The sequence below is a fragment of the Topomyia yanbarensis genome, chromosome 3 (assembly GCF_030247195.1).
Source record: "Topomyia yanbarensis strain Yona2022 chromosome 3, ASM3024719v1, whole genome shotgun sequence".
In the NCBI taxonomy this organism is placed as follows: Eukaryota; Metazoa; Arthropoda; class Insecta; order Diptera; family Culicidae; genus Topomyia; species Topomyia yanbarensis.
Window position 1 is genome coordinate 335,601,308 of NC_080672.1, and position 7,775 is coordinate 335,609,082.

General features: G+C 39.6%; 1 protein-coding gene across 4 annotated transcripts in view; it reads right to left on the reverse strand.

The window, feature by feature from the left end:
- LOC131691972 (pikachurin) overlaps window positions 1-7,546 on the reverse strand; it is a 788,885-nt gene extending 781,339 nt beyond the window's left edge. For 2 of the 4 annotated variants that reach the window (XM_058978785.1, XM_058978782.1), the window contains exon 1: window positions 6,221-7,543. The gene's annotated coding sequence lies outside the window, so the exon portion shown is untranslated. Of the gene's footprint in view, window positions 1-6,220 lie in introns of all 4 variants that reach the window. The other 2 variants (XM_058978784.1, XM_058978783.1) reach the window with 2 other exon arrangements.
- Window positions 7,547-7,775: the final 229 nt, after the last annotated feature.

The following is a 7,775-nucleotide window of genomic DNA, read 5'->3' on the forward strand; positions in this document are numbered from 1 at the left end:
GTCTCTTCCAATTTTGACAAATCAAATCGGACAAGTCTAGCTATCGAACCAACGCATTTGATTGTGTGGGGGCTTTCGACAATTTACATGGATAACACTCACCGCTAGGTGGCACTGTACAGATCAGTTTATCACTAGAAGTGAAAATAAGAAGGCTAGCTTTATAGCCTACAACTATGTCAAAGACTGCGAATAAGTCTAGCTTTAGTAGGAGAAGTTATTAAAATTTTGTTTATTTTCTGGTCAGTCTAGTCTTGTGGATATGAGTGTAATTGGTCCAACAGAAGGTATGAACCAGAACTGCTAGGGTCGAGAGCAGGGACTTCCGGACGTAACCGATTCATGATCGCGCGAACACGAGCGTTTGTAGGTTTACTCTTGAGACTGCGTTTGTAAATTTATAAGTGCTAAAACGTTCACTTAGCCACCTGGGTGGTATCCTGTTTGCGAGAAGGCGGGCGTACGTGTACGTGGATGATCGCGAAGGACTCGAGCGTTTGCATATTATCGTTTTTATCGCGTGTGGTAGTGTGTGTGTGTATATAACTTCGCGTATTCTTGAATGACCGTGGGTAGACCGTGAATCTGATACATATTTTTTGTGTATGGTTCAGATGCTAGAAGATGGTGAGTCTCCCCATATCTTTATAGTTCCCGGTCATGTCACCATGGAACGTGTTGTCTAGCGACTGTAGGCGTTTTTTATTGTTGTACTACTAGGGCTGAGAGTGGGGGCTTTCGGACGTGACCGATTCATGATTGCGCGAATACATGGTCCGCGATTGAAACCGCGTTTATGAGTTTATAGGCGATAAAACGTTCACTTATTCACCGGGTACTTTCATATTTGCAAGATCGCGAAGGTGGTTGTGCATGGACGAAGCTCAAGCGTTTGTATGTTTACGAGTTTGTCACGTCTGCTAGCGTGTAACTTCGCGTGAATAAATTCGATTGTATGACCGTGCCATTCGCATATTTGCGTGTATTCTTGGATGATCGTGCGGACTGTGAAACTAATGCTTATTTTCAGTGTACGGTTCAGATACTAGAGTAGAGTGAGTCCTGCCATATCACTTGAGTTCCCGATCATGTCGCCATGGAACGTGTTGTCTAGTGAAGATTGCTTCCAGCCGCGACCGACTCATAATCGCGCAAGCGATTGGTTAATGCTTGAGACCGCGTTTGTAAATTTATAAGCGCCGAAACGATCGCATAATTACCGGGATGTTTTAATGTTGCCGAGATAGCGGGCTTAAGTATGTGAGGGTGATTACAATTTCATGTTCGCGTTTGTGACCAGGATTGTGTTATCGCGAAGGCCGCGGGCGTTTGTACGTTTGAAATGTGAGTGCATATGAAAGAATAGGCAAATGATTGTATTATTGAGTGTTAGTATGAGTCCAGTTTGAGTTATAGTAAAAAAAGGAAAAACGACATGCTAAATAAAGATAAAAAAGATACAAATAGATTAAGTAGAAGCGTATAAATCGTCCGATATTATTTATGGTACACATGTGTAGTGGATAAGCAAGCTACAACAAAATCAGACTAGGGAAGTCGAAGAAAAGAATACATGTAACATGCAATCAAACTAGTTGAACTTCCCAAATAAATAGAATCGAATGATCTAATTAAAAACCGGAAAAAGTGACCAACGAATCTTAGAATTGGGAAAAGTGCACGCGAGACAATAAATTACTCACTATTCTATCATATACGCCAGTTCTGCACCCATTCCCTGACTCAGCCGTCCCAAAAACTCAGACAAACACATACAACGATAGACATAACATAGCACATAACAATCGTACACTAGTACTAAAAACTACAGTTATTACTACACCAACACAAATATACTTCTACTTTTACAATTCTTTATTGGTTGTTCTTTAGTTTGGGATGGTGCAGAATATGAAAAAATGGAGGTGGAGATAGCGTAGTTGGTAAATCGATTGCCTTGTACGCAGATCACCTGGGTTCAAATCCCAACCCCGCACATAGGGTTAGAGATTTTTCTAAAGAGATTTCTCTAACCCGACAAAGAGGCGAATGACCCTAAGGTTAAAATCTCTAAAATCAAAAATTAAAAAACACAAAATATAAAAAAGGCCCTTAAGTCATCTCGGTGTCATAGATGCACCACTATCGATGCGTTACTCAATAACCATCTTAAAGCAATTGTCTGCACGAAATATTCTGGATGATGTTTGCAACACCGTCAAACCCATCAACCCAGGGGAGCGGTTTTCGTATGAGCTAATTGAAAAAAATATATGGCAAAAATTTATTTTGTTATTTTACGTATGGATAGATATGGCCCACTAAGGGCGCCATCAGGGGGCGCTGAAAAACTGATAAATGAAGATAAACCATAAATTAAGTCAGGATGAGTGTGTCTGTGCTTAATGATTGATCGAAAGTTGATTCAGATTTTTGATTAGATTTTTTATGAGATTTTTTCACAGTAAATGATATTGTTCTCAAATGTAAAGTAGATGAAAAAATAAATCACGAAAATGTTGAGTGGAACGACACGAAAATTTCAACCTCAAATTAAGAAAATAGCGAAAGTTATTGCAAACTGCTCGTTCTCTCAGTTTCACATAAACACAAGTAGGACATATATTTGGTCATTGGCGGTAAAGCAGGGCACCCTTAAAGCTGTAGCAAAGTTCGTGGAGTAAGCTATAACAACTATCACCTAGAAGACAACCCCATGTCGCACCATGTGGATTGCAGTCTCCTCGTTGCCGGAAGCAGTTCCGCAAGATCACAAAATTGCCGGTGCACAACCTAGACCCAACCAATCCCGTGTCAGAGATTCCCCTAACTGTTATATTTGAAGGCATCTTAAGAGAAAAAGTTAGTCTTATCTGTCATCATCATAGATTTTAAGAGCAGTAAAATATGTCTCCACATGGGAATCACCAGAGTCACACTCTTTCTGAGCCAAGAAAGCATGATTTGGGGTTGTGAGTGGCACAGCTCTTTCTGCTCTTTCTACAAAAGAGTGTTTAGAGCATCTTTTAAAATAATTGGCCATAAATGACGCATGCAGATTTTACGTGTTGCTCCCAGTATTCGTTCAGTTCCTCCTGGAACCTTTGAATCACTTTTTCCAAGATGCGATGCGACAACCCAGGATTTTGCATGTGGGCGAAACAAAATTCATTCGCGAACGGTAGGCTGTTTTTCTTTCATCCCGACTGGAATCTCATTGGCAACTGCGCAGCTGAGCGGATGTAATACAATCCAAAGCGAAACGGACAAAATTTAGTTTATTTCAGTTAAGTATAAAAAAGTTGCGCAAGTTTGGACGTGTCGCAATAATTATCGATTCACCCTTTATTTCTGACTATCACTAGAAACCTGGCAGTCTAAATTCCGGGAAAACTTTTCTGCAATTTCCGCTCCGTTGCCAAACGATATAATGGTCCAATAAGATGCAGTCTTCTCATACAATTTAAGGAATTTTGAAACCTACATTCGTATGGTTCTTTTGATATTCACAAGTAGTATCCCAGTACTACAGCATGCCTGCGAAAACTCAAATTTCCAGAAACCTGATAAAATGATTAAGATTTTTTACAGGGTTTAAAAATGGAAGAATTCCTGAACCCAAAAAGTCCAAAAATATCACAATCTGTTAGAAATGATCATAGGTACGAGCATTTCAGTTTTGTGGGTACAAGGGTGCGGGAGCCCTTCCTTAATTGCCAATTTTATTACCCCAATAACTATGCTTGGTGAAGTTCTAGGACATTACTAAGTATCAATTTTCAGCTATAGAAAGAAAAGTGGAATTTCCTGGATTGAAATCTAGAAAATGTATCTCGCATTGTTCCTTGTTATAAGTTTCTCTTTTTTAACCATTAACGAGACCAAATTTATAACACCACTTACTACGAAATTTGCATTCTGTTACAATTATGTTATTGCATTCTGATCTGGATTAGTTCTGTTTAATGATGAAACAATTTTCTAATATTGGATTAGCATATTCAAAATAAGTACTAGATTCTAAGGAGACGTAGTCGAAACGCACAGCTTCACTTACGATACCCAAGTATGAAATGAAGCTTTAAAGCACTCTTTAAGAGCCTTTTAAAATGCAGATCGCAATTATATAAAACTTTAAATGCTAGTAGTTAGATTTTTGTTCTTTCATTTATAGAATAATTCATAATAATGATATAGCATAGTTTTCGCATAGCATAAAATCCTCATCTTGACTATTCCGTCACGCGCAACGAGACCTTGCGCCGAATTACGCGCCCATTCAATGTGTATAAGTGCGAATGAAAAATCGTTTTGAATCTTATTTTTGTACTATGCTATATTTCACCCTAAGGAGGAAAATTTGGTAAAAACCAAAATTTCTCACTAGGGTGAAAATTTGTTGGTAAAAACCAGTCTTTGTACAGGAGGGCACAAATCCTTATTTCATACTATGTTGCGTTTCGGCTTCGCCTCATCAGAAACCGACACTAACACATTGTCGGAATAGATTAGCGCCGGCTTGACGCAAATCCCTTAAAACTAAAACACACTATGTGTTTCAATCAAACGACTGATCAAACGTGATGTCCCGTTCGAGCAGAAGTTCTGTTTATGCCGATGAGACACAAGTGAAGCCGAAACTTGTCTTGGCTTAGCAGGCCTATGCGAAAGCACTATGCTATATTTCACCCTAAGGAGGAAAATTTGGTAAAAACCAAAATTTCTCACTAGGGTGAAAAATTGTTGGTAAAAACCAGTCTTTGTACAGGAGGGCACAAATTCTTATTTCATACTATGTTGCGTTTCGGCTTCGCCTCATCAGAAACCTACACTAACACATTGTCGGAATAGATTAGCGCCGGCTTGACGCCAATGACGCCAATGTGTTAGTGTCGGTTTCTGATGAGGCGAAGCCGAAACGCAACATAGTATGACTTATTTTTGTTTTCTTCACTCTCAAGAATTATACTAGAGCAACTACTCGATAAAATGAAATACATTTCCTCCGGTTTGATACTTGACCATTATCCTACCTTCAAGTTTGAAGACATGTGAAGACATTTTTCTTTTGAAAAATCATCTGGAATCCTTGCCTGGGTGTGACTCCATGCCGAATCGCCTTTCTATGTGATCCGAAATTAATCTATGAATTCGAAATAAGCTGCTTCATTTTGATTTTAGTCTGAAATACGACAAATGTCTCTCAAACATAAAATATTTTAAATTTTTCCAGAACATAACATAATCAATATAGAAACTGAGACTTTTTATCGACACTCTACATAAAAAGTATTAATTACACTTTTTAGATTGACCACTAGAAACGCATTCCAACACCGACTACATTCTCTACAAAACAGTGTTCTTTCCCAAATTGTAAAAATATTCGAATGCAAGCATTGTTTGATGGATTTTAAAGCAATTGATCTTTCCAGCAGATCAAACTTGTTGAATGTTTTCGAAGGTTTGATGATGAATTATCTCGTTATATTGACCTTGACATTCGCTCGCGATATCAATAATGTTTCTATCAATATAAGAGTTTACAATTTTCGCATTCGTGAACAGAATAAGGCGATATTTCACCTACTTCGACCAGCAATAAAAAAGCTAACATACGATGTAACATTGTTTGCTCTCCAACTTTTCTCGACAAAGCAGCATTGGATCTCATCTTTTCGCGGTATAATACGAGATGATATTTTCGCGCCTAATGTAAAACTGCCGAATAACTAATGGTTTCGTAAAAATTCACAAAAATGAGTAGATACAGATGCTTAGAATCAAAATACAGCAATAATGTGGCGAAATAAAATCTATAATGTAATATATTAATGGTTTTTCTTAAACTTAATTTATCACGGGGTTCGAAGCTGCGAGATTATCACGCTTCCATACTGCATTGTCAGCAAATTCTGGCAATTTCTTGAAAGGTGAAAAGTAGGGTCCGTGCCTACTAAGGATGATAAAGCTGTGCGATAAACTGCTTGTCGTAAGAATGAGCGAATATTTTAACCTCTGATCAATATCCATTAACCAACCTTTTTAATAAACTTAGATTCGATCAATTCAAGCCAGGTTAAGTCAAGATTTACCCGAAAAAAACCGTACAAAATATTCAACAAAGAAGCGTTGGTTAACTGGGCTAGTGGTTTAATTAACTCCAACTTAAAACACTATACAATAAGTCAACAACATTTACACAATAATTAATACCAACCTCTACGCATTACATTGAAGAATAAACAGTACACAATTTTTTTTTGAGCAGCTATCTCCCCGACCATCTGGTGGAACTCAGCAAACACTTTTCATAAAATGTCTTCACTTGGTAAGTCCCCCGGAAATGAAACCGTTTTTCCTCTTCATGGGTGTACCACTTCCGAAACAACTCGCACCCCGTTTTGTTGAGTCTCTTCGCTTCCTCAGCCGTAACCTGCCGGCACCGTAGTTGGATTAATTATCTACGCAAAACATAATTGCATCTTTTACAGGCTGCTTTTCCACACACGCAAATACTTCTTCATTTTAGCAGTGGAAGCTTTTCTTTGTGATTTCAATTTCAACTGTCACGGTTGCTTAGACTGCCCTACTCAGCCCCGGTCGTAATCAGATAAACAGCACTGAAACTCATGGTTCGCTTAAACGGATGGCTTAACTAACATGAAATACGCCAAATGATATCCTACTCGCATTCGTACAGCTGTAATTCACTACTGCTCAGAGCTAGAGCGTTCGCTGGTGAATCCATTATCCTACTGTCAGAACGACAGTCTGAAACTGTATCCTATCTATTGGGTGGCAGAACACTTCCACATACACTTGTTCACCTTGAGGAATTGGGTTCACGACAACATAGACGTATGACGGGAGAGCGCACTACAAAATACTCATCCAATTTCACTGCATATTTACGGAACTGTTATCCAAATGAGGATCAGCAACAGCTTTATCAAAACATCAATCTCATCGTTAAATCCACCGTGAAAATTACGCCGTTATTGTTAGGTCTGACACACCGCACAGTAGAACGGTTTCCACCCGACACTGGCTCGTACCGCAATCAGCTGAATTTCAATTTTCAACAATGGTACTCATTCGCACCCACCACCCACAGCGGTTACTCCAAAATCGAACCTTGCGGAGGTTCAACCTTTCTCAACCATCGAATATTTCGTCTTTACGACTTCACCGTACAGTTTGCACAAAAGAACACTCCACTAGAACACGCTGAAATAATTAGTCACCATCATTTTTGGCTTTTCACTTCCTTCCTAACGAAGGATCCACCTCCCTTCGAAGCACACCTTTTGGCGCAGCGGACACCAGTCGGAAACCAACACACACACACACATACGCACACAACACAGCGGGATAGAATCCGAGAATGGTTCAAGAAATGGAAAGTGGGTGGACGGAAAATAACTACACCCCTCCACTCACGTCCCACTCTGGTGAGCTAATCCACTGTACTCTTGCTTAGTGCTACCGAAAAGCTTTTCGAACGAACCTGCTGCGAAGCGACCGTTTTCCACCAATGCCAAACTCCAACTGGTGGAAGTGTGTGCGAGGATTTTCCGTGCACATATCCTTTCTCCGCCGATCGGTCGGTCGGTCGGTCGGTCGTGAGAGTCAAGCAGGATAGTTTTATCCCGGGCGAGAGCGTGTTTCCTGTGTACACGGCGTTGTGCGCTGGTGTGGAAAAGGATTGCTTTTCTCAATGGGAAGTTGTGGTTACGGGTGGTTAATGAACAAGAGGCTCGTCTTTCGAGTAA